Source organism: Hipposideros armiger, unplaced genomic scaffold (assembly GCF_001890085.2).
Source record: "Hipposideros armiger isolate ML-2016 unplaced genomic scaffold, ASM189008v1 scaffold_314, whole genome shotgun sequence".
In the NCBI taxonomy this organism is placed as follows: Eukaryota; Metazoa; Chordata; class Mammalia; order Chiroptera; family Hipposideridae; genus Hipposideros; species Hipposideros armiger.
The window spans coordinates 1201844-1225690 of record NW_017731664.1 but is presented as its reverse complement, the minus strand read 5'-3'; the positions used below and the strand labels follow the sequence as shown (position 1 = coordinate 1225690).

Genomic DNA, 23847 nt, shown 5'->3' with positions numbered 1-23847 from the left:
TTTAAAAATACCTACAATGGGGCCCCATCTTAGACCAATGAAATCAGGCACAAGCATATTTTTTTAAAGTGCCCCAGGTGATTTTAATGTGCAGCCAGGACAAAGAGCCACTGAAATGATCTATGGTTTGGACTTTGCTGAACTACTGTAGTATAAAAATATCTGGGATCGGCCGAGTGGCGCGTTGGTTAAGAGCTGGCTTGGGATGCCAGCTCTGGGCAGCAGGACCCCAGTTCAGATCCCACATGAGGGCCAGTGATGCTGTGCCCCCTACAGCTAAGATGGTGAACAACAGCTCGACCTGGAGCTGGTCTGCTGTGAGTTGCTGGCAACGGCATAGGATACAGTTGGGCTGGCCGACAGCTGGCATGCGCTTTCGTGAACTGCCGTGAGCTGCCTTGAGCTGCCGTGAGCCGCCATGATTGGCCGTCCAATGGCCGGAGAGCGACTGCCTCGCCTGGGAAGAGCGCAATGATAATACCAACATGGGCCAGTGAAGCGACGTCCTCCACAACTAGACTGAAGAACAGAAAGGAAAGCAACTTGTCTGTTCCCCTTCCCTGATTTCCCAACGCTATTCACCTCCCCCCATTCCCTGATAAAATCTTAAAAAACAAAAAAAAAGACTATCTGGACAAGAAAACTGACACATGAGAATTAATGGAAGAAATGTACTATGGGGTTTAGGAGGGAGAGGGAAAGAAGAGAAGCCAGGAGAACTGATATCCATGAAGACCTGAGCAGATTCAAGAGATGACACATTTAGATGAGGTGAGAAAGTATAATTAGAATGAAGAAGCTGGATGTGTAAGCTCTTGGGATCATAATACTTGAGTTTACAATTTCAGTGGTTTGGGACAATGACAACATACAGGGGTTGGCAATAGGGACAAGTGATCAAAGCAATGTAGAGATGAAGGTGAGTGGCGATAAGTGAGCCCAAGGAAGTGGTGACTACGGTATAAGTCAGACCCTATCTCATTCTATAGCGAGAGCTCTCCCCTCAAATGGCTCGCCATCTCATTCAGAGTAAAGAGCCAGAATCCATACAATTTCCTACGAGGATCAATAAGACGTGGCACCATGTTGCCTCCTTGACCTCACCTACTACTCTCCCCTCACTAATTCAGCTTCAGCAGGGATATCTGTCCATTTGTTCACTACTATATCCCTTGCACCGCATCTACAGTGCCTGGTATATAGCAGTGTAATGCAGGAGCTCAACTCCTGGCAGGTCCTTCAATTCAGTGAGGCTGAAAAAAGACAACAGAGCCATAGGTGAAGTGTTTGGACCACAGGTATATTCTCTAGGGCAGTCGGTGAAGACCCTGGAATGGCAACCTTGCCTGCTGGGGCACCCCTGACAGTTAAATAGCATGCAGAACAAAGGTGGCTTACAGCCAGTGGGTTATAGGAGGGGGAAGCATCCAGGTGGTCCGAGTGGGCATGGGAACATAGTCGAGCCAGTAGTTTCCCATGGGAACCCACTCACATGGGAGGCCGAGAGCCTGGCTCTACTTCTCTCCTAGCACTTGTATGTGGTGCTGAGCGCCTGGGAACTGCTCTCTTAGAACCCGCTCACAACACTCCTTCACAGGAGTCTGAGAGCCTAGAAACTGTTCTCCTCGCCCTTTCCCAACAAGCAGGTACTCCATAAATATTTGTTAAAGAATGATGGAATCATGAGTATAGGATGTTGAATGAAATTATATATATATATATATATATATATATATATATATATATATATATATATATATATATAAAAGTAATCCAGGATAACGGCAGGACTCAGGCTGGAGAGGAAGGTGATAAACCAGGTATTATAAGCCCAGGAAAACTGTGGGTGAATAAAGAGGACAGGAGCTGACAAAAAAGTATAGTGGGTGGAATAGATGGCATGTGCCTCAAAGGAGCATTTATTTCATTTTATTTTAAAAACAACCTATTTTTAAAAACAATAAATTTAGTTTTTATTTAATTTTGTTATCTTTTTTTTTAGGATGGACACAAAAGGCCTAAAAATAGTGCCAGGGAATAGGATTGTGTGGACAGCACCCCTCAGCTCTGGGGTATGTGCAACCCATAAGAATGAGCAAGCCTTCACTTGATAAAACTGCAAGAGAATTGATGTGTCAGTTAAGGCAACCAGGTGTCAGTGGTTTGTAAACCTGGCTGCACACTAGCATCTCCTGAGTGGCTCTTAAAAAGTACAGAAGCCCAGGCTCCACTTCAGGCCACTTGTTAGAATCTCTGGGGATGGGGGTGCAGGCTTCAGTCCTTGTTAAAAAGCTCCCCAGGTGATGCTAATGTGTAGCCAGCACCATGATGTACTGGGCAGATAGCAATGCAAGAGGGCAAGGGCCAGGGGTTTGTTCAAGTGCAACATGGCTCTCAAAGGGCACAGACAAAAAGCCTGGGAGAGAGCATGGAGTGTAAAGAGAAAGCATAAACATGTATGGGAATGAAATGCCCCGGGAGAGGAAAGGAGCTTATATTTGGGGTAGTGGTAGAGGATGGCATGAAAGGAAACACATTAAGACGAATTAAGAGGTCTCAAAATTCTAAGTAGACCCCCTTTGCGAGAAAATCATTGGGGGTGAAGTTGTCCCAGAGTTGGAAGCAACTGGGGAGGTGCTGGCTACCACCCAGTGCTAGTTCGAGCTTCGGGGAATTCAGAAGGGACACCCAGGTCCAAGGGAGCGGAGGGTGGAGATGTGATTACTGCCTGTCAGTTTTTCTTCGGGTGGATTTGAAACACAGGACGTGCGATGGATCCCAGATGTTTATTGCTACGGGCTGTGTGTAGATACGTCTTAGGTCTCCACCAGGAGAGGTGAAAGGCAGGGGAAGTGGGGAGCAGTGATGATGGAGCTGCTTAGAGTTAAACCACTGGACAAGGAGGAAGGTGGTTTCCATTGTGTCCAGGCTATTGGGGGTGAATGCAGCACAAGGTTTGGTTGGGTAGGGAGCTGGGCTAGCGAGACCAGGATGAAGTCCCCTACAGTGTGTACCTGGAGGCAGGGCACTAGTAGGTACCCTAAATCCCACTGAGATGTTAAATACCCAGTCATCCCCCTCCAACACCACTGGTTGGGTGCTAGAGTACAGAGCAAGGCCCAATTCAGCTCCTCTCTGAAAAGCAACCTCAGAAGATTATGAGTACTGGGCAGGGTGCTATCTCTGTAGAATCACTCATCACATAATATCCCCTTGAGGCCTTCCCTAAAATGGAGCTGTAGTGCCAGTCAGTTCCCAGGAGTAGCTGCAATGTTATCGATTCTGGCCTCATGGTCTTTCCAATTCTGGGAGTCTTATATCTCTTTTTTAGTGACCCATCTGGGTGTCCATGCATGTCTATAACTGTGGGTAAAGCTCCTGGGTTTCCTGAGAATAAGTGAACTTTCTCCTAAAGAAGGAGCAGGAATGGGCTGGGTTGTATCCAACGAGCTAGTTGTACCTGCTTTCAGTTCCAGATCACTGATGCCAGGACATCGTAAAGTGTGATCCAGGGGTCACCTGCACAAGAATTTCTTATTCAGTACAGAATATTCAATTTCTTATACAAATGCAGATTCCTGGGCTCTTACTTTAGAACTGCAGGATCAGACAACTCCATAAAACTGCAAGAATCATATAAAAACTACAATAGGGTGCCTCCTTTTGGTTTTGTCTTATTTGGACATGGTAATGCAGCTATATTTGGTCTATTCTGTGACTGAGTCTAAGATTCTATATCATGCTATTCATAAGATGTGCTTTCAGATACCACATGCTGAAGCCCATGGCCACAAAGGCCTACACTTGCATGAACAACTGAGGCCCTTAGGCCACTTCTAATCATCACTCTGCCCACTCTTAGCTAGCCTGCATACTCCCTTGAGACAATTCTCCTGTGAACACAGCCTTTACCACACTGCTGAAGGATATTCTGAGGACCAAGGTTAGGTGTGCCCTCTGTATAATGCTGACACAGCAGCAATTGCTCAAATGTGATTAATGAGCAAATGCAGTTCAAAGATCTGTATCAATGCACATATCTCTTCGAGGTATGTCATAAAAAAAAGCTTAATCCAGAGTCATGTCTGATGCCTTAGTGAGAAGAGTAAAGTTGAAAGAGAAAGGAGTTCCTTCCGCTAATTGATCAGTCAGTCTTCAATACATTATATCTTTGGTGCTTTGGGGAATCCAAACATGAGTAAGACATAGTCAGTGTCTTCAAAGAGTTTAAAACCTACCTAGGGAGACAATAAATATACTCTAGTTAACTGTTATCGAAACAAAGTACTATAGAATATATGCTAAATGAGCATTGTAGACCAAATGTGGCACAGGAGAGCTAAACTCTGTATCTGCTTCAGGACACATAACCCATGTCCATCAGTGGTATTGACATCCACTTTGCTCCAGCCAGACACATGGAAATCTTCTTTGATTGCTCCCACCCCTTAGACCGCATATCCAGTCCATTAGCAAGTCATTTTGGGTCTGGCTCTAAAATGTATCCTGAATCTGCTTGCTTCTCTCCATGGTCACTGCCACCCCCTAATCTAAGCCACAAGCATCTCTCTTCCTGGACTACTGTCCTGGCCTCCTATCTTGCCTCTATTTCTCTTCTTGCCACCTTCCCGTCCAATTTTGTATAGTAGAGTGCTATTTTAAAAATACGAATCTGATTAATTTGATCCATCACTTAAACATGTCAGTGACTGCCCACTGCACTCAGCGTAAAGAGGACTCTTTACTGTCACGTGCGTGGCCCTGCATGGTCTCCAACCTTTGCCCTGGTTCACTGCTTCTTTTAGTTGCTTGATTATGGCAAACATCCACCTCAGGGTGTCTGCACAAGTTGTTCCCCTGCTTGGAATTCTCTTAATATTTATTCATCTTTCAGGCCTGAGCTTAAATGTCACTTCCCCCAGAAAGGCCTTACTTAAATTTTTTTAATTATCAGTTTCAGGCGTACAAAACAATGTACTAGTTATACATTTCACCGCTCACAAAGTGATAACCCCCTCCCCCAATCTATTGCCCCTCTGACATCATATATATCTATTAAGTTTCATTGACTCCATTTCCTATATTATACTCCATATCCCATGACTATATGTATATACATTAAATTATAGTTGATATACAACATGATTCAGCTTCAGCTTCAGTTGTACAGTGCAGTGGTCAAGCATCTACACCGTACATGATGCTGTCTCCCTAATAAGACAAGTGCCCATCTGACACCCTACAAAATCTTTACAACATTATTGATTATATTCCCCAAACTGTCTTTCATATCCCTGTGGCAATATTGTAGTTACGTATTTATGCTGTCTCATCCCTTCCCCTTCTCCTTCATCCCCACCCCCCTCCCATCTAGCAACCCTCAGTTTTTCCCCTGTGTCTCTGAGACTATTTCTGTTTACTTTGCTCATTTATTCAGTTCTTTAGATTCCACATATAAGTGAGATCATATGGTATTTGAAAGGCCTTTCTTGATTCCCCTCCCATCTAAATTAAGTCTCCCTCCCTTGTTATTCTGTCTCACACCACCCTGTTCTTCTTCATAGCATTTATTAAACTTACAATTATATGTGTCTGGATTTATTTGTTTAATGTCTGTCTCCTCCACTAGACCATTAGCTCCATCAGGGCAGTGCCTATGTCTGATTTGCTTATAATCATATTCTAAATCCCTAGTATATAATAGATGCTTGATATGTGTCCTTGGGATGAAAGGATGAAATCATAAAGGAGTTAGATGGTCTGAGAAGGATTTTTGGAGAAGAACCAGTAGAACACCATGAGCAAAGGCATGGAAATGGGCATTAGTGTACAAAATGTGTTCTTGGGGTAGGAGTAGGTGTGGCTGGAAGATGGGATCAATGTCAAGTAGACACTATTAGAAAAGTATGCTAGAGTCATTTATAGTCATATAGTAAAAGCCTAAAACTCCAGGCCAAGAAGTGTGACCTTTATTTGGTAACTTCCACCATGCCACCACCCTAGCCTGATCCCAGCTATCCCCAAAACAATCCAGAGTGGGCAGGATGCACTACTTCTTTCCTGTTGCAAGCAGTTAGGGTTGGTATGGCCCTCATACCTCCAGCCAGGGCCAGGGCCCCAGCAGGATTCAGAATGAGCAATGTTTACTGTAACCAAGCAGTTGTTGGGAAAGTATAAGGGGTGGTGAGGAAGGACTGCTTGTCAAAGTACCAAAAATGTCCTATTGGGTCATGCAATCCCTTCTGAATATTCCGAAAGTATCAAGGTTCCTATTTGACCCTTATTCAAGGCCAACAGATACCTCTAGTAATAATAATAGTTCCTACCTCGTAAGGTTATTATGAGGATTAAATGAGAAAATACATATAAGGTACTTAGCATAGTGCCTAGCACATGGTAAGCACTCAATAAATGTTAACTATTATTATTCCTCCTCTGTAAAATGGGAACACTAATAATGTCTACTTCCCAGGGTTGTGATATTAAATGAAATAATACATGTAAATGCTTAGCATAACGCCTAACACATAATAAGCACTCAAATGTGAGTTATTATTACCAATATTAATAGCATAAATAACAGCAGCAACAATAATATTGAATAGTTTAAGAAAGAAATAATGAGGGTTGAACTAAGGCAGATAAACTGGGAAATCCAATGAGGACTGCATATGCCCAAAATGGTCATTCTGGGGCCTCAGATGTAAGAATTAATGTATAGAGAAAAGTTCAGAGGTTGGTACACACCCAGTAGTGGGCAGTTTGCCTGGTCACCATGCTGTAGCAGGTGATATACCCTGGGAGGTGGCCCCCCCCCTTAAGGCAAGCCCTGTCACCAGGGCTCAATTCCAAGCTCTATTGATCAGGTAGGAATTGCCTCTATGGTAGCATCTGGTTGCCTTACTTGAGGTATTATGTGGGGAAAAGTCACGGGGCTCGCCAGTCTGTTGTCTTGGAGGAATGCCAGAAGGGAATGCATGGCTAGTGGGGCTGCCAGGGGAGGTGTGGGAGGGGCAACTTACAGAACTTTGTACTGCATGGGGCTGGGCTCCTGTGGGAGTTGCTAAGCAGGGTCTGCTTTGTCCCCATCTTTGTTACATTGTGAACCATTTTCACTCCTAGAAGAGGGCTGCTGGCTAGAAGCAACCCATGTGACACCGTGCAGTGCTTTTGCAGGAAGCCCTCTCAGTCTCAGGAGGTCCCCATGCAAAAAGGCCATCTCCTCTGCTTACCCCAAACAATGTATACCTCACAGTCATCAGAAACCACTGCTGGGGTGCGAGTGAGGCCCAAAGATGGCCCAGACACTGAGAAGCCAGGGACCAAAGGCTTTTACATGGTCATAGAGGTTGACAACTGACTGATAATAACAATACCTTTTTGAACAATTTTATGTACCAGGCAGTGTGCTGAGAGATTTGCAGGAATTATCTTGTTAATTCTTAAAAAAATACTAAGAAGTAGCTCCTATTACTAGCACCATTACACAGGTGAAGTTTAAAGAGATTAAGTGACTTGTCTAAAATGCCTGGGTTAAAAAAAACCAAAATGCCTGGGTACTCACACCTCTCCATACAGCTTCATGTTCTACTACTACTACTATTACTACTACTACTAATAATAATAATAAATAGCTGTCATTTGTTGAGCACCAACTATAAGGCTGACTCTTGACATGTATTATCTCTTCGATTCCATACCATCACTCTGTTAAGTAGGTACAATTATTACTCTTTCCATTTTACAGAGCTAAGGCTGTTAGGTGGTTAAGAAACTTTCCAACAGCGGTTCTCAACCTGTGGGTCGCGACCCCTTTGGGGGTCGAATGACCCTTTCACAGGGGTCGCCTAAGACCATCGGAAAACAAAAAGATATTTACATTATGATTCATAACAGTAGCAAAATTACAGTTATAGAGTAGCAACAAAAATAATTTTATGGTTGGGGCTCACCACATGAGGAACTGTATTAAGGGGTCGTGGCATTAGGAAGGTTGAGAACCGCTGCTTTCCAAGATCTCTTAGCTAGTAGGAGATAAAACAGGGATTTGAACTTAACGAAATGATTCCAGCTCCTAGACCTCTAACCTTACACGACCTTCTCTTTTTCTCCAAACAAGCTCTTTTGCCAGGTAAAACTGAAGACAACCACAATCATATGTCTTGAACCATTTGTTTGCAATGATCTGATTGGTCTAATATTAATATCTCCATAGAAAAGGGAGAATTGGGATCATTACAGATGAGAGAACTAAGGTCTAGAGAGGTAAACTGACTTGTCCAGCATTAGACATGGAGCAAGTGACAGAGGCCTTACAAGACCTTGATGCATATAGACTCTCATGACCGGAAATGACAAGAGGACAGACACTTCAGAAAATGGGAGGAGGTCTTCATCTGACAACTCCAATTTAAAAGAGGGTTTTAAAGAAATTATGGCCGAGATGGCCGAGTGGCGTGTTGGGTAAGAGTTGGCTTGGGACGCAAGCTCTGAGCAGCAGGGTCCTGGTTCGGATCCCACATTAGGGCCAGTGACGCTGCACCCTCTACAGCTAAGATGGTGAGCAACAGCTCGACCTGGAGCTGGGCTGCCGTGAGTCACTGGCGGCAGTGTAGGCTGCAGTGAAGCTGCAGTAGGCTGCCATAAGCTACTGTAAGTGGTTGGCAGCCAGCATGAGTGGCTGGCAGCCAGCGTGAGCTGCCAAGAGCTGCTGTGAGCAGCCGTCCAGCGGCCGGCGACCGATCTGCCTCACCTGGGAAGAGCGCAATGATAATACCAACATGGGCCAGTGAAGTGACGTCCTCCACAACTAGACTGAGGAACAAAAGGACAGCTACTTGTCTGTTCCCCTCCCCCAACTCCCCAATAAAATCTTAAAAAAAAAGAAATTATGACCACTACAAGATCTTTCTAGGAAAGAGCCAAGAAAACAGAAAACAAATGTTTTCATGCAGCAATGTTAAATTGATGCATGTACTACATTCAAAGTGAAAAGTTGGGCTCCTTCAAATGGAGGATTAGCTTAGGGTTTGAGGATGGACTTGGTCCCGTGGTTATATACTGGAACTCCCTGTGCATAGATATGTTGTGCTCAGAAGTTCAATGAGTCCATATGATCAGTGCCAAACATCCCTTGCTACAATGCTGCAAGCTTGATAATGAGAATCAGTCAAGAAGGACATGGGTGAGCTAAAAACCCACAAATCCAAGGCAACACGACTGTTGTTCACCCTATTCTGGGCCCTCCCCCTGGCTATCTCACCTTATGCAGTCCGCCTTTAGCTGAGAGTGTCCAGGAAGTCACTCGTGACCACTGGACATGTATACCCTTCATGCCAGCTTCCTGATGGGAGTGGAAGGAGAAAAATAAAAAGTATGTTCCACATCCCCATGATCTATGAAATTAACAATAGTCACAGGGGTCTCAGGAATTTACTTCTCAATGCCAATGTCACAGGTTTACTTAGTTATCTATCAGTTATCAAGAATCAAAGCTAGTCTCCCAGCCCCTCCCCTACAATGATACATAATAGCCCTGGCAACGTTACTGTGCCACTAAAACCAACTCCCTTTTTTTCCTGGTGTTTGAAGTTACTCAGACTCTTCAGAGCTCAGACTGTTCACACCCAAGAAAATCTGTTGCTTCATACATTTGTCTTTGGTATAACACAGCCTTATCACTGTGGGGAACGCTTAACAGCAGAATACTCTATTTAACCATTCAGGCTCCAGGACCAGACAGATAGACCCACTTTGCTATTCACCAGCAGAATGAATGTGTGCAAGTCACTGAGCTATTCTTAGCCTCAGTTTTCGCCTCTGTAAAATGAGAATACTAATTGTACCTGCCTGGTAGAGTTGTGGAAAGGATTCAATGAGATAATGCATGCCAAGAGAGTGGCACAGTATTTGGCACACAACTCAACGAAGGGTAGCTATATATACAAAGGAAGACTTGCTGTCTCTGAAAGTTTTCCTTGGTGAAGCATTTCTCTAGCTCTGATTTCCCCTATAATGAAATAAAGGACTGAGGGCTGAGATATAAGAAAATAAGTGGGGCAAAGTGGTGGACAGTGACACTGACTCCTTTCCTTTAGGCATTTAGAGGGCAGGATAGTATTGATGGAGTGCCTATGGCTGAAGGAAAACAAATCAGTGATGTGATGAAGGGAGGGGTGATGGGTGGGGAGAAGGTGCTTAAAGAATGGTGGGGGTAGAGGGAGGTTAGGGCATAAAAAGCTAGGGTGTTGAAATCCCATGAAACAAGAAAAGCCACTACAACACTGTGTGTTTAATGAAGGGAAGAGAAACAGTAAAGTTTAAAAAGTCAAAGGAGGCATAGAAACTTCAAACGAGATTCAAAGGAGAGATTGGGCAGAAAGGGTAAGAGTTCTGGAAACCACTTTGCCCTTTCTCAGAAACGCCTCTACTGAAGATTGTATGACAAATGGCATGGACTATGCTCATTATTGAATAACTGGTCAGTTTGCTCATCCACATTTGCTCTTATTAAAAGAACATTCTGCTCTCCACTCACCTATGCAGAAACCAGCCCCAGGGAATTAGGTCAAAAAGCAGCCTCCTAAATGCAGTCTCTTATCATAGATTTCTAAGCCAGAGTTACTGAGACACCTGGACATTACCACCTTGGAGAATGGTTTCATTCTCTCAGGCCAGAAAGCCCAGGGGATCTTGTCTCCTGCAAGTTACCATGGGAGGAGGTTACAGCTTTCTCTGAATTACCTAAGGAACTAATTAACAGATAGATTTCTTGGGTCCACTTTTGGAGTCTCAGATTCAGTTGGTCAAAGTGGGGATTCAAATATATTATTTAAAGTAACCCCAAGTGATTCTGTCATAAAGCAAGCTTTGAAATGGAGACAAATATGCTTTGTTTAAATGAAAAGCACTAGAGTATAGATATAGATAATCTATTACTAGCTCTGTTCTCATTCTGTATGTGAGGAGCCTGGGACTCAGAGACATTTAAGCACTGTTCAAGGTCATACAGCTAATTACTAGGAAAACCAGAACTGGAACCCAGGTCTTTTGCTTCTCAATTCACTGTAAGCTTCATTTACTGAATCTCTTTGCCTCCTAATAAGATTTTCCTTTCTAGTTTAAGTATGGAGAAATACGTCCCCTCCTGGTTCTAATCAGAGTTAAAAGCAATGCTACCTTTGTAGAATAATTCATTAGAAAACAAAACATGGCAATCCCCAGTTGTACTAAAAGCATCCAACATAGTTTTAAAAATAAACTAAAATATGACCTTTCTCTTTACGACCATCCATAAGGAGAAATCTATCGCATGATTTATGTGTAGAGACCATGTCTGTGGCTATAATGTTTCAGTTTTAAATTATTCAGCATTGAAGAAGAGACACCAAACTTTAATATGGGACATTCATTAGCTTAACAATCAAATTATTTTTTAAAGACAGCAAAGATTAATAATTATTTTATCTGGCCATCAGTTCCTCTGTGACCTATCCTCACTCTATTCCAAACCTTTAAAAAACAAAACAAACAAAAACAAATAGATAGGCTCTAAAGCCATTTGCCAAATACCAACATTTTGAGATTAAGTGGGAAACTACAAACCATAATTATCAATAGTTCAAATAATCCAAATTATTCCTTTGAGGATAATAACCCACCCATCTTCTGACAGCTCAAATGCATCCCGGGTCAGGCTCTCTATGGACCACACTAGGTAAAGTGAATGATGGGTAGGTACAAAGGGCATTTGGAAATCTATCAAATTAGGAATCTGCACTTTCAAGGCACCTTTATCTATCCCTAGGGGAGAGAAGTTGCCCAATTTGTAGTTAGCAAGTGTTGGGGTGGGGGATTCTATCCAGAGCCTTTTCCAGAAATGTCCAACTCTCAGGGCATTTGTCCTTTCCAGATGTGTCTTCTCCACCTATAAAGAAGATACCGGGCCGGCCGAGTGGCGCAATGGTTAAGAACTGGCTTGGGATGCCAGAGGGCCCTGGTTCGGATCCCACATGTGAGGGCCAGTGACACTGCCCTCTACAGCTAAGATGCTGAACAACAGCTCAACCTGGAGCTGGGCTGCCATGAGTCGCCGGCGACGGCGTAGCCTGCAGCCCCTGCTGCAGTGGATTGCCATGGGCTACCGTGTGTAGCCAGCAGCCAGCGTGAGCGGCCAGCAGCCGCAGTGAGCGGCCATCCAGAAGCCAGCGACTGATGTGCCTCACCCGGGAAGAGCGCAATGATGGAGCCAACTTGGGCCAGTGAAGCAACGTCCTCCGCAACTAGACTGAAGAACAAAAGAACAGCATCTTGTCTGTTCCCCTTCCCCCAATTCCCCAGCGCTGTTCCCATCCCCCAATTCCCCAATTAAAAAAAATCTTTTAAAAAAAAGAAGATACCAACTGTCACCAATCATTCATGTTCCCTCTACTGCTCTGCCACCCCCAAGGGATTTCAAGGTTGCTACTGACTCTCTTCAGACAAAGGTAGCTCTTAAGCCACACAAACAACCACTCTCATTTCCATCTTTCCCTAATCTGTAGACCCTATTCTTGGCCTAAAGCAAACACCAAATTTCCCTTGACCATATCTGGATGTCGGCAGAAAAGAGATATAAGAGGCCCAGGCAGAAGGAGAGGAAAATCTACACCTGTACCTGTTTGCCACTATTCCCTTTGCAGAGAGTGACATCATTGTTTATTTGTTAGAATAACTTCTCATGGGAGGGCTTCAAACTTGTCCTCTTTGCACCATGCCATGTAGGACAGAAGCTGACTCCTACTGAGCACTCAGCTTCTGGAAAATTCTGGAACCAGTCTAGATGACCTCAGAGGTCAGTGAAGATGCAGCTGTAGCTTTTTTCCAACTGTCTTATGTGGTACATCTCTAAAGTTACTTCACCATTGTCTACTGCTCTGCCTGTGGCCAGCAGAAATGACCCTACATGGACATTCATTTCACAGTGAATTTAGAGAAACTTGATGTTGGAAAATGCTTTCGACACATTTCCAGAAATGAACTAAATACCATGTTTGCTTAAATAATTAAAGGTGAAACATGTATTACATGTGTTTCATGTGCAGTTAGGGATTTCTGTTCCAAGCCTTTTGTGGTGCCAACTATGAATTCCTGCCTAGCAATTGATTTTAGAAGCAAAACCTGAATTATCAAAGGACATAAAGAGGAGGAGGAGAGTGTACTTTTATATACTGTGGCTGGAGTGTAAATTGGTAAAAACGCTTTACAGAGCAATTTGGCAATATCTAGAAAAAATTAGCTGAACAGATCTAGTCCTAGGAATTTATCTTAAGGAAATAATTAGCCAAATGTGTATTATATAGACCAAGGATGTGCACTGTGGAATTCTTTGATGGCTCATAAAGAAATAGAGTGAATATTATGATTTTTTAAAATTTCAAACATTTCTGTACAATGAAAGACACTAAAATCAAAGTTAAAAGATAAACAATAAAATGCTTAATATTTTTTCAACATAGATAACAGTTAAATAGTTACTATTTGAAATATATAGAGATTCTAGTTATCAAAACGGAAAGAACAACTCAATAGAAAAACAGGCAAAGAATATGAAATAGCAACAAAGAAGAACTACAGATGGGCAATAAACATATGAAAAGATGTTCAGCCTTGCTTGTTCTCAATAAAGATGCAAATAAAAAGAATATTTTTTCAGCTATCACATTGTTGAAGACTAAAAAGATCAATAATATCTGAAATTAGTGAGGAAGAGCATGGAGAAATGGCCATTGTTGGTGGGAATGTAAGTTGCTGTAGCCTTCCTGATGGGCAATCTAGGCAGCTCTATTAAAACCAAAGATGGGCAAACCAAACTCTGAACCAGCAATTTCACTATTGTGAATTTATGCTACCACAACACTTGCAATAGTATGCAGAAATTCATGTAAAAGGAGTATAATGCACCAATATTTAATAATTTTTAAAAATAGAAATAATGGGGCCGGCCGAGTGGCGCGATGGTTAAGAACTGGCTTTGGACACCAGAGGGCCCCGGTTCGGATCCCACATATGAGGGCCAGTGACACTGCCCTCCACAGCTAAGATGCTGAACAACAGCTCAACCTGGAGCTGGGCTGCCATGAGTCGCTGGCGACGGCGTAGGCTGCAGCCCCTGCTGCAGTGGGTTGCCATGAGCTACCGTATGTAGCCAGCAGCCAGCGTGAGCGGCCAGCAGCCACAGTGAGCGGCCGTCCAGAAGCCAGCGACTGATCTGCCTCACCCGGGAAGAGCACAATGATGGTGCCAACTTGGGCCAGTGAAACAACGTCCTTCACAACTAGACTGAAGAACAAAAGGACAGTAACTTGTCTGTTCCCCTTCCCCCAATTCCCCAGCACTGTTCCCATCTCCCAATTCCCCAATAAAAATCTTTAAAAAAATAGAAATAATGTAAAAATTCATCAATAAAGGTTAGATTAAAGAAATGATGTCACAATCATATAAGGGTATCATGCAACTATTTTTTCAAATGAAATAACTACATGTATACTAGCAGTAAAAGACCTTCTGACATATAGTTCAGTGACAAGCATGTTGTAGAACATGTGGGACATTGGTCACACATTTTTTTTATTTTATGCACATGAATATATATATGAATATTCATAAAAACATGCACAAAATGATACACACCAAACTGTGAACATAGTAGGGGATCAGTGGTGGATGGGCCAGGAACATTCTACTTCATATTTCTATTTTTACAAGCATAAGCATATATTATTTAGATCATAAAAATGCTTTTTTTAAACAAGAAGTGAGGCAAACTGTGCAATCCCCCACAATGTCCAGCTCCCACTCCCAGCCTCTGAAAATGTCCTCTTCAAGGACATGGTGTTCCAGCATCTAAGACAATTTCTAATATCCAAAGCAATGAGCTTTTGTGATTTAGAATTGAGCTAGGGAAAGAAACACTGGAAAGAAGTGGAATGGTTGTCACATTTTTTTTAGAGGAGTTTCATTTCATACAATTATGGCATGATTGAAAGCCTTTCTATAATGACCTCACTCTCCCATCCATCCAAAACTCCCACCATTCTTCCTGCCATGCCTCCTTCCCCCCACACCTCTTTCATAAGGCTGGAAGAAAAGGACATGGCTAGTTCATTTCCATTCCTGTTCTATTTTCACCTGAAGTCCAATATTCAATGCCCGTCTTTTATCCTAAAGAAATTCCCCCCTAACACCCCCGTCTCCCAGTCTAATTGGCACAAGGCTCATTTCAGTATTTCCAATACCCTCCAAGCTAAGGTTGACAATCCCAGCTCTGGGAATCTTTAGTATTTAGGGAGCATCTATAAGTGACCCTAGGCGGTGTACCAACACCAAGAGCCAGGAGAGCAGGAGTTCTAGACCTAAATGACTCTGAAATTACATGCTAGTCTATGTGAGTCCTTCTTTGGGAAGTGCATCAATAGCTTTCATCAGACTTTCAAGGAAGTCCTTGGTCCACAAAATAAGTTAATAACCACCAAAGTAAAGGGACTAGGATAATTGAATCACACAGTGTGTATCTAGGCAGAAAACCCTGACCTTAGGTTTCCAGCTGGCTGCTTGGCTTGGTGACTCAGACAACCCTATACTCAAAAAGAATAGAGATAGGTGAAAGGACAGTTCCCTCTCTTTTAGGGTTCCACTAGAAACCTGTCCCTCTGATAAAACTGCCACATACAGCCCATACAACTCAGGCCTGGACTTGGCCTCCAAGTTTCCGTGAATGAGCCAACCCACACTGAGCTAAACAAGAAGATAGCTAGGTCTAGTACAGGGGTCGGCAAGCTGCAGCTCGCAAGCCACATGCGGCTCTTTTGGTACGTACATGTGGCTCTGAAGTAAAATTGAAAATCAAAATAAAACTATCATAGTTCCATTTATAAAATTTTTTAAAGGATATTATTCACATAATGGTGATTTCATTTGTTTTATAGGCCTCACAAAACTTCAAGGGACAGATTGGCTCTTCCGTCTCAAAAATTTGCTGACCCCTGGTCTAGTAGAAAGAGCATTAGGAGAGAGCAGATATCAGTTTTAACCTTTAGGATGACTTCTGTTCTGTCATGTGGTAGTTTTCTGACCTTTGGCAAATCACTTCACTTCTCTGGTCCTCATTTTCCTCATCCAAACAGGTTTGCACCAGATAAACTTCGAAAGCCACTTTCAGCTCTACCATTCTATGAATTTCACCTACTGGACAGGAGTTGCCACTAAACTTTCCAGAACAGAGAATGGCATCATTCTTACTTTGCAGTATCACAATCTTAAAGTCATAGTTTTCTCTTGTGGCTAAACCTAAATCCTTTCTACTGCAACTGAAGCTTGTGTAGAGCACTGCAGAACTAGTAAATCTAAAGCTGCACATCAGTCTCTACCCCAAACCCAGTTTTCAATGATTATTCTTAAGAACTGAACACACAATGTGATATTTAGATGATGTATTACAGAATTGTACACTTGAAACCTATGTAATTTTACTAACCATTGTCACCCCAATGAAATTTAATTTAAAAAAAAGAACTCCATTCTTCTTTCAAGGCACTTTGTAAAGAAAAGAGGTTGAGGGAATTAATGAAGAGTCAAGGGAATCAGTAAGGTTCAATCAGCACATGAGTGCTTTTTCTTTTGCCTTTAAATTTTCTTAAAGATGGCCACACCTTCCTATTGGCAAAATGAGCTCCAAAAACTGCTCAAGAAACCTTTCTTGGAAACAGGGTTCCAGCCCAGACTGGGTGTTGAAGTCACTGGAGATGAACCCTGCAGCAGCTGTCTTCCAAGATGGCCTTGCAAGGGAATAAGTCTAAAGGATAAAAGAAACTTTCCAACTAAACTTAATTCCCACCTCCAGGGTTCTCTGGTCAGTAGGGTGTGTTCAGATAATTGCGATTTTTCTTAAAGCTGTACTGATGATTCCTCTGGACCAGGAAATTAAAGGCCACACTGAAATGTCCAGGATGTGAAAGGAAATAAGTCCAGAGAACTGAATCACCCAAGGTTGAATGACTATAGGTCCTTCTAGTCAAAGCAGAGCAGAGAACTGAGGCAGTCTGCCCAAGAAAGTAGAGAAAGACAGGATTTGGGCCTGAATTATTAGGATAATTGCCTTAATTCTTCACTTCCCTTTCATAACTTTGAGTTTACACAGAGCCTTTTTTCTAAGAAGCTCAAAATACTTGCAGAGATGCTATCTTAGTTGTCATTACACCATCACAGTTGGTGAGAGAAATGATTATTATCAGCCTTGTTTTACACATGGGGAAAGGAAAGCCGAGAGGAGTGAAGGAGTCATCAAGTTTACCCAGCAAGATACTAAAAGCCTCTGAACTCAGCAAGAAATTATCTTGCCCAGCATTGCCCCCAAAATATTCTTCTCAACACCAGTCCAGCCAAATGCTTGTTGGAACACTAGGTTTTGTGGGCAAATACATCTGGGAACCACTGCATATTCTCTTCTGTATACATTAGCCTAGTAAAGGCCTTTAGAAGCCCTGCTGTAAATAAACCTGTTTCTGTTTAAGCAAGAATCTGCCAAATTACACTTGACCACAAAACTATGTACGTGTGTGTGCGTGCACATGTGCATAACACTTGTGGAACTAGCCTTCTTTAAAAGACACATTGGGAAGCACTGGTTTGGCCACTAGACTGATCTGGGTATTGGCACAGCAGACAGATAAATTCTACTCCAGCTCAAACTGTGGGCATGTTTCTTAGAAATACTGCCTGATCCTTTGTGGTATTGATAGCCAGTGAACAAAGGACCTTGATGAGTCCAAAGGACCCCAGGCCATCATTTACTCTGCCACAGGGCATTGGTCAGATTAGGGAGGAAGTCCATTCAAGCTCACCTACTTCTGCTGGAATTCCTTTCAAATAGAACCCAGAGCTATTTTTGGTCTTCAAGGGAGGAGATGCTCAGGAACAATGTACCTTGATGAGTGAACAAAGGACCTTGATGAGTCCAAAGGACCCCAGGCCATCATTTACTCTGTCAAAGAGCATTGGTCAGATTAGGGAGGAAGTCCATTCAAGCTCACCTACTTCTGCTGGAATTCCTTTCAAATAGAACCCAGAGCTATTTTTGGTCTTCATTTAAGGGAGGAAATGCTCAGGATTCTGGTCCAAGCCCTGAGAGTTTAGGCTCTTAACTAGCATGATTTTGTGCCCACAGGGCACGTCCTGTAGAAATCATCCATTTCTTAGGTTCATTTTCAGTGCCATTCATCAGCACTCGGAATGTGCCCCTGTTCTGGCTTAATTGCATGAGTATTATAGTAGTCATTATACATCCATTTCAAAACTAACATACAGGACAGAATCTTATGCTATTAATAATTACCAGTGACACTACTAAAAGTACCTAAAATGCAAAAATCTCTGAAGACCTTGTCCAGGTTCATTTGTATTTTATATACAATTTAAGTGATAAAGGATCAGACAATGGATTCAATATTTATAATATTAATGCTATTTTCATATTTTCTTACAGTATTTATTAAACATCCACACTATGGCCTCCATTAAAATTGGTAACTTTTTGTGCAAAATGTAAATGTAATACAGGTGTACCTTTCTTTGGTATACCATACATTGGCTATGTGAAAAATTCTGTGTAAATGGATTTAGGGTAAAAATATTCACTGTAAAGGTCATGGGGCACTATTATTTAAGATGATCTGGTTATGAATCCTTTTATAAAGCAATAAACTCTACAATGTGAATACTGTGCCTCTAGTTTATTTGCCTTATAAATCCATATTTACCTGTACCATATTTGCTTACAGCAAAACACACTATTAATAAATGAGCAAGACATTTCTTAAGATGGGATGTGCTCTGATCCTTATCAATCTGCAATACTAGCTCTATTTGGATTCAACCTTAATCACTATCCAAGTCCAGGGAGATTCATTCTGAATTGGATGAGAATGTGACAGTAACACTTCTGAGGACCCCCTGTAGCCTTATTTAACTAGGACCCCTCTGCCTTTAGACAAGATGTTCCTTTAACTTAGCCACCTGGTGAATTAATTCCTCAATTCTCACTCAAATGTCATTTATCCTGTGACGCCCTTCTTGATCATACACGCCACCCCTAGTCAGGCATCCCCCCTCCATGCTTTCACAGTGCCCTGCCTGGCCCTTGTCATACTTTACTGTAATTATCTGTTTACACACTCTATCTTGCCTACCAGACTGTGCACTCCCTGGGAGCTGAGATGATTTTTTATTCATTTATTCATTTCTATACTTTCAATACTTAACATTACTACAGGGCACATAGCAGGTGTTTAATAAATGTTGGCTGTTTGAATGATCACTATCCTTAACTGTATATTTTAGGACCCCAATAAAGCAATATTTTATTAAAACCACAAATAAAAATGTCAAAGAGAAGGTTTAGCAGTTTTGTTCCTTGTTATTGATCTTTTTTTGATAAAAAATACGACCAAACCAATTCACACCTATGGTTCAAGAAAGAAAAAAAAACAAAAAAACCTCTAAACCCAATTCACAACTAATACAGAGCTGAAGTTAATATGTTCCTTTTTCTCTAAGCATACAGCTACATCCTAGCCTACCACTAATATCGCTGCAGTAAAGAAGAAATAAGGATCCACTATTTAAAGGGTGGGTGGGGGGCGTTACTGCAGGGATCACTATAACAGCTTTGGATCCTCATTGGCTGAGAGAGGAAAGCCTGCTAAGAAAGTTGGGCATCTTTGGGAGAACAATAACGATGTCATTACGACTTGGTCAAGCTGTCTAGAAATTTCCACATGCATAATATCCTAAGCAACAGCCCCGGATGGGGGGATTTCCATCACTTTGAAACTCTCATTACCCTTCCAATGTGGGCAAAACAGGTTGGACCTGATCCGCCTGCATATTACTGCAATCTGGCTTGGCATGGGATGATACCCAAGGACATTTAATGCCAGGAGTAGCCCAGCCCCATTGCGCGCGCACGCAGATGCGTGCGCGCGCGCACACACACACACACACACACACACTCATCACTCCAACTCACACTCACTGAATCCCACAGAAAACCCGCACCATCTCCGCGACACACACCACTGCATTCCTGTGTGTCGTGTCACACACAGGGAGTGCCCCCTCACATTTTCTCACTTTCATAGTCTGCCCGGCCCACACCCCGCACCCCTCGCAGACTTCAGCCTAGCTTGGAATTGGAAGCTGGTGAGGACTGGTTTTTGTTGTATGTAACAAAGCCCCATGCACCCAGGTGCCCCGCTGGATTGACTCCATCCATCTCTCCCCGCCCCTATCATGAGCTCCCAGAACGTGAGAAAGCTTAGCTCTGAGAAGTGGATGTGGGGAGTGAGGGCGCAAAGAAAGAGAGCTTTAGGGGTGGGCAGGGGCAGGAGTCCAGGCAGCTTCGGTGTTCTCTCACCATGAAATGAGAGAGACAGCGAACTGGCAAAGGGACCGAGCTGCCTTCTCACCCCATCACATCCCATCTATTCATAGAACAAGACCCAAAACGGAGAAATAATCTACCCTCAAGTCCACCCCGTGCCCTCCCAGCAGCTCGAGACACTGGCGCTCCAACAGCCTGCAACAAAGCGTTCCCCCCACAGACCTGTTCCAGCCTCTTCCTGGCGAGAGCGAGGTGAAGCCGCTGCTGATGGTTCTGCCCTTCGCCGCCAGGCTGGAGGCGCCGGGATGGGAGGAGGAGCAGGAACCTGGGGAAGAAGGAGGACTGGAGGGGATAAGGAGACACAGCAGCGGTGGCGGCGGCGGCGGCGGCGGCGGCAATAGGAGGAGGCTGTTTCTGTGGCAGCTGCGGAGAATGCTCTGGCGAGAGGCAAGGCTGGGCACGCGGGGCGTAGGCTCACGTGCGCCCCATGGCCCCGGCTTGCGCGCGCGTCTGGGTGTGTGAGAGCATCTGGGTGTATTTTGACTGTGATTATTCCAATTCCGACCTAGTCTGGAAATTGTGGTTCCTGCAGCCAGGCGGAAGTGAAACCCTTTCAGCCTCCCAAGCCTGACTGTGCCTGCAGGGGGGTGGGGGTTGGGGGTGAGAAACCTAGGGCTGGGAGGAGTTCAGTACCAGAGCCCCAGGACTGACATAAACGTCCACACCCCTTCCTTCATTCTTGTTTCTGGGCACTGGTAGCTTGCCACTGCACACATTTATGGAAAGCCTATAGCCATGGAGGATAGAAAGAGACCAAGGACAGTCACTACCACCATCGCATTGTATTGTGTGGGAGCTTACACCGTGCTGAGTGCTGCCTGGACTACCCAGCAGTCGATTTCTGTTCTAACTTGGGATTGACTTGCAGCAGTTGAAGTGCGCATATCTTCCTACAGTATCTGCATTCTGCCTTTTCTCCTGTCTCTCGTTCCACTGCAATATCTCTGTGCTTGAAACCAAGGTGGCATACAATCAGTTCTCTGCTTTTTGGTCTGCTTACTCAGCTAGCATTATCCAGACCCCTGGCTTTACTGGTTTCCAGGGGGTCACTTAATTCACGTGCCACTCCCCCTATAGGAGTGTGGTACTCCGTTTAGATGAGAACCAAGGCTGGTTTCCTGGGAGCCAGGGGGTTGAAGATCGTCATGGATACAGCTGGAAACCCAGTGCGGCTCTGCACCCCTACGGCTAAGATAAGGGAAAACAACTGTGAGAGGCACAACTTTGTCTCAAGAATCAATCTTTGGTGAATCCCTTGCTTAGAGCCCTGTTGAACGACTCCTTCACCTTGGTGACCTTCTGAGCCGTTTCACTTCGTCTTGCCTAATGGTTTATGTTCGTAGAGCACTTTAGGATTTACAAAGCACTTCCCAATAATGGGATTCCTACCATCTCATCTCTGTGAATTAGGCAAGAAAAATATTATTTGTAGTCTATAGACCAAAAAAAAAAAAACAGATTCAGCAAGATTACGTGGAATTGCCTAATATTACAGGCTAATAAAATGGCAGATTGAGAATTAGGGCCCAGGCCTCCAGATTTCCAGGCCAAAGTTCTTTTTAAAAATTACATCTTGAAAAGAAATTACACATTTATCTATTGATCTACTGGAAGTGAATGGTTTAGTGCCTTCACTAAGTTGAAATTGTTATCTAAAAATGAGAATTTGAAAAAGAATTTCGGTTAGATTGATACATTCAGGTACAACTCACAAGTTAGTGAGCAAAACATAGTTAAAAGACTATTAGGCCTCAGTCTCCAATTAGGATACATAATTATTCCTTCAATTCTTCTAGCAGCTACTATAATAATAATTTGAAATGAGGTACAGAAAGGAAAATAGGAAGAGGGTCTACTCAAATTTCCTGGGGTGATAATCTTGTGAATGTTTCCCTACAAGCTATATCTTTGTCCTCTAAATCATTAGAATGAATCATTGTTTGCCACCAAGGGTGGAAACCTTGTTCCACACGGCAACCTGGGTAATCCTAAGAGTGTGCAGATGAATATGAAGCAAAAGAAGCAAGCTTGTGCATGGGGCTAAAGCTCTGCTCTGGAGTTAGACAGCCCTAGCTGGAAAATCTTGGAGAATGACTCAATACCGATGATCCACCTATAAAATAGGTGTAGAAGTGTGAGACTGGAATGGAGTGATGCAAGTGCCTGAGACATAGAAAGGCTCAGTAAATGATAGTTTATTATTATTATTATTATTATTATTATTATTATTATTATTATTAGAGAAAAAAGCAACAACTGTATTAATATGTCTTTCTCAATTAAAGGCAGAAATTATTTATTACTAGTAATACCTCAACATTGAGGGAATGCAGAGGAAGAGATTGTTTGTTTTTTCCCCAGGATAGTCGAGATCAAGTGCTAGTGATAGGAAACAGGCATGATAAACAAATAGAGGTGAGGGATTATCTGCAACTATTGAGGACCAGCATGGAACTGAGGAGAGAACAGGATCAGCAGAGGATGATGACAAGAGGGTATTTAGGATTGGGCAGGGGATGTTGTCCCAGATTCTGAATACTCATGGTTATTGGGACAGAGTGGGAGTATATTCTTATTAATGCTTTTGTAACAATGTGCATGGTTTACTCAAACAAGCTCCTGCTTATCAAAAGACCTAATAAAGAACTCCATTCAAAATCTATCATAAATACCTGAATCTGACATGCAGCCAGGGACTCCCTGTTCTGATTTAGTACCAAATAGAGACTATTCTTGTTTGAGCCTTGCCAAGCACAGAGAGGTTGAGTCATAACAATGCTCAGAGCCAAGCTGCAGAAAAATTGTGAAGGAGATGACTTTCTCTGGCACCTTTCCAGTTTCTCTGTGTTGCACCCTTTCCTTCCCATTTCCAATCTCTGGACATCAAAATCCCTTCATTTACCAACCAGGAAAAAAATGACCTGATGTATTCACTGACAATGAAATGCCTTTATGTGTTTTCTCTTCTCAAAAGGAAGACTATCAGGAGTAGACAATGCTAAACCCAATGAAATGGATCACTAACGATAAAAGTTCAGACACTCTAGGGCCGGCCGAGTGGCGCGATGGTTAAGAACTCGCTTGGGATGCCAGAGGGCCCCGGTTCGGATCCCACATATGAGGGCCAGTGACGCTGCCCTCCACAGCTAAGATGCTGAACAACAGCTCAACCTGGAGCTGGGCTGCTGTGAGTCGCTGGCGACGGCGTGGGCTGCAGTCCTTTTGGCAGTGGGTTGCCATGGGCTGCCGTGTGTAGCCAGCAGCCAGCGTGAGCACCCAGCAGCCGCAGTGAGCGGCCGTCCAGAAGCCGGCGACTGATCTGCCTCGCCCAGGAAGAGCGCAATGATGGTGCCAACTTGGGCCAGTGAAGC

The 23847-nt window shown here is 43.3% G+C and overlaps 1 protein-coding gene across 3 annotated transcripts in view; it reads right to left on the bottom strand.

Annotated features, from left to right (window-relative positions):
• The window catches only part of PAK3 (p21 (RAC1) activated kinase 3), a 362804-nt gene extending 341799 nt beyond the window's left edge, over nucleotides 1-21005 (bottom strand). For all 3 annotated transcript variants that reach the window (XM_019660229.1, XM_019660231.1, XM_019660232.1), the window contains exon 1: nucleotides 20639-21005. The gene's annotated coding sequence lies outside the window, so the exon portion shown is untranslated. The remainder of the gene's footprint in view (nucleotides 1-20638) is intronic.
• Between the last annotated feature and the right edge of the window lie 2842 nt (nucleotides 21006-23847).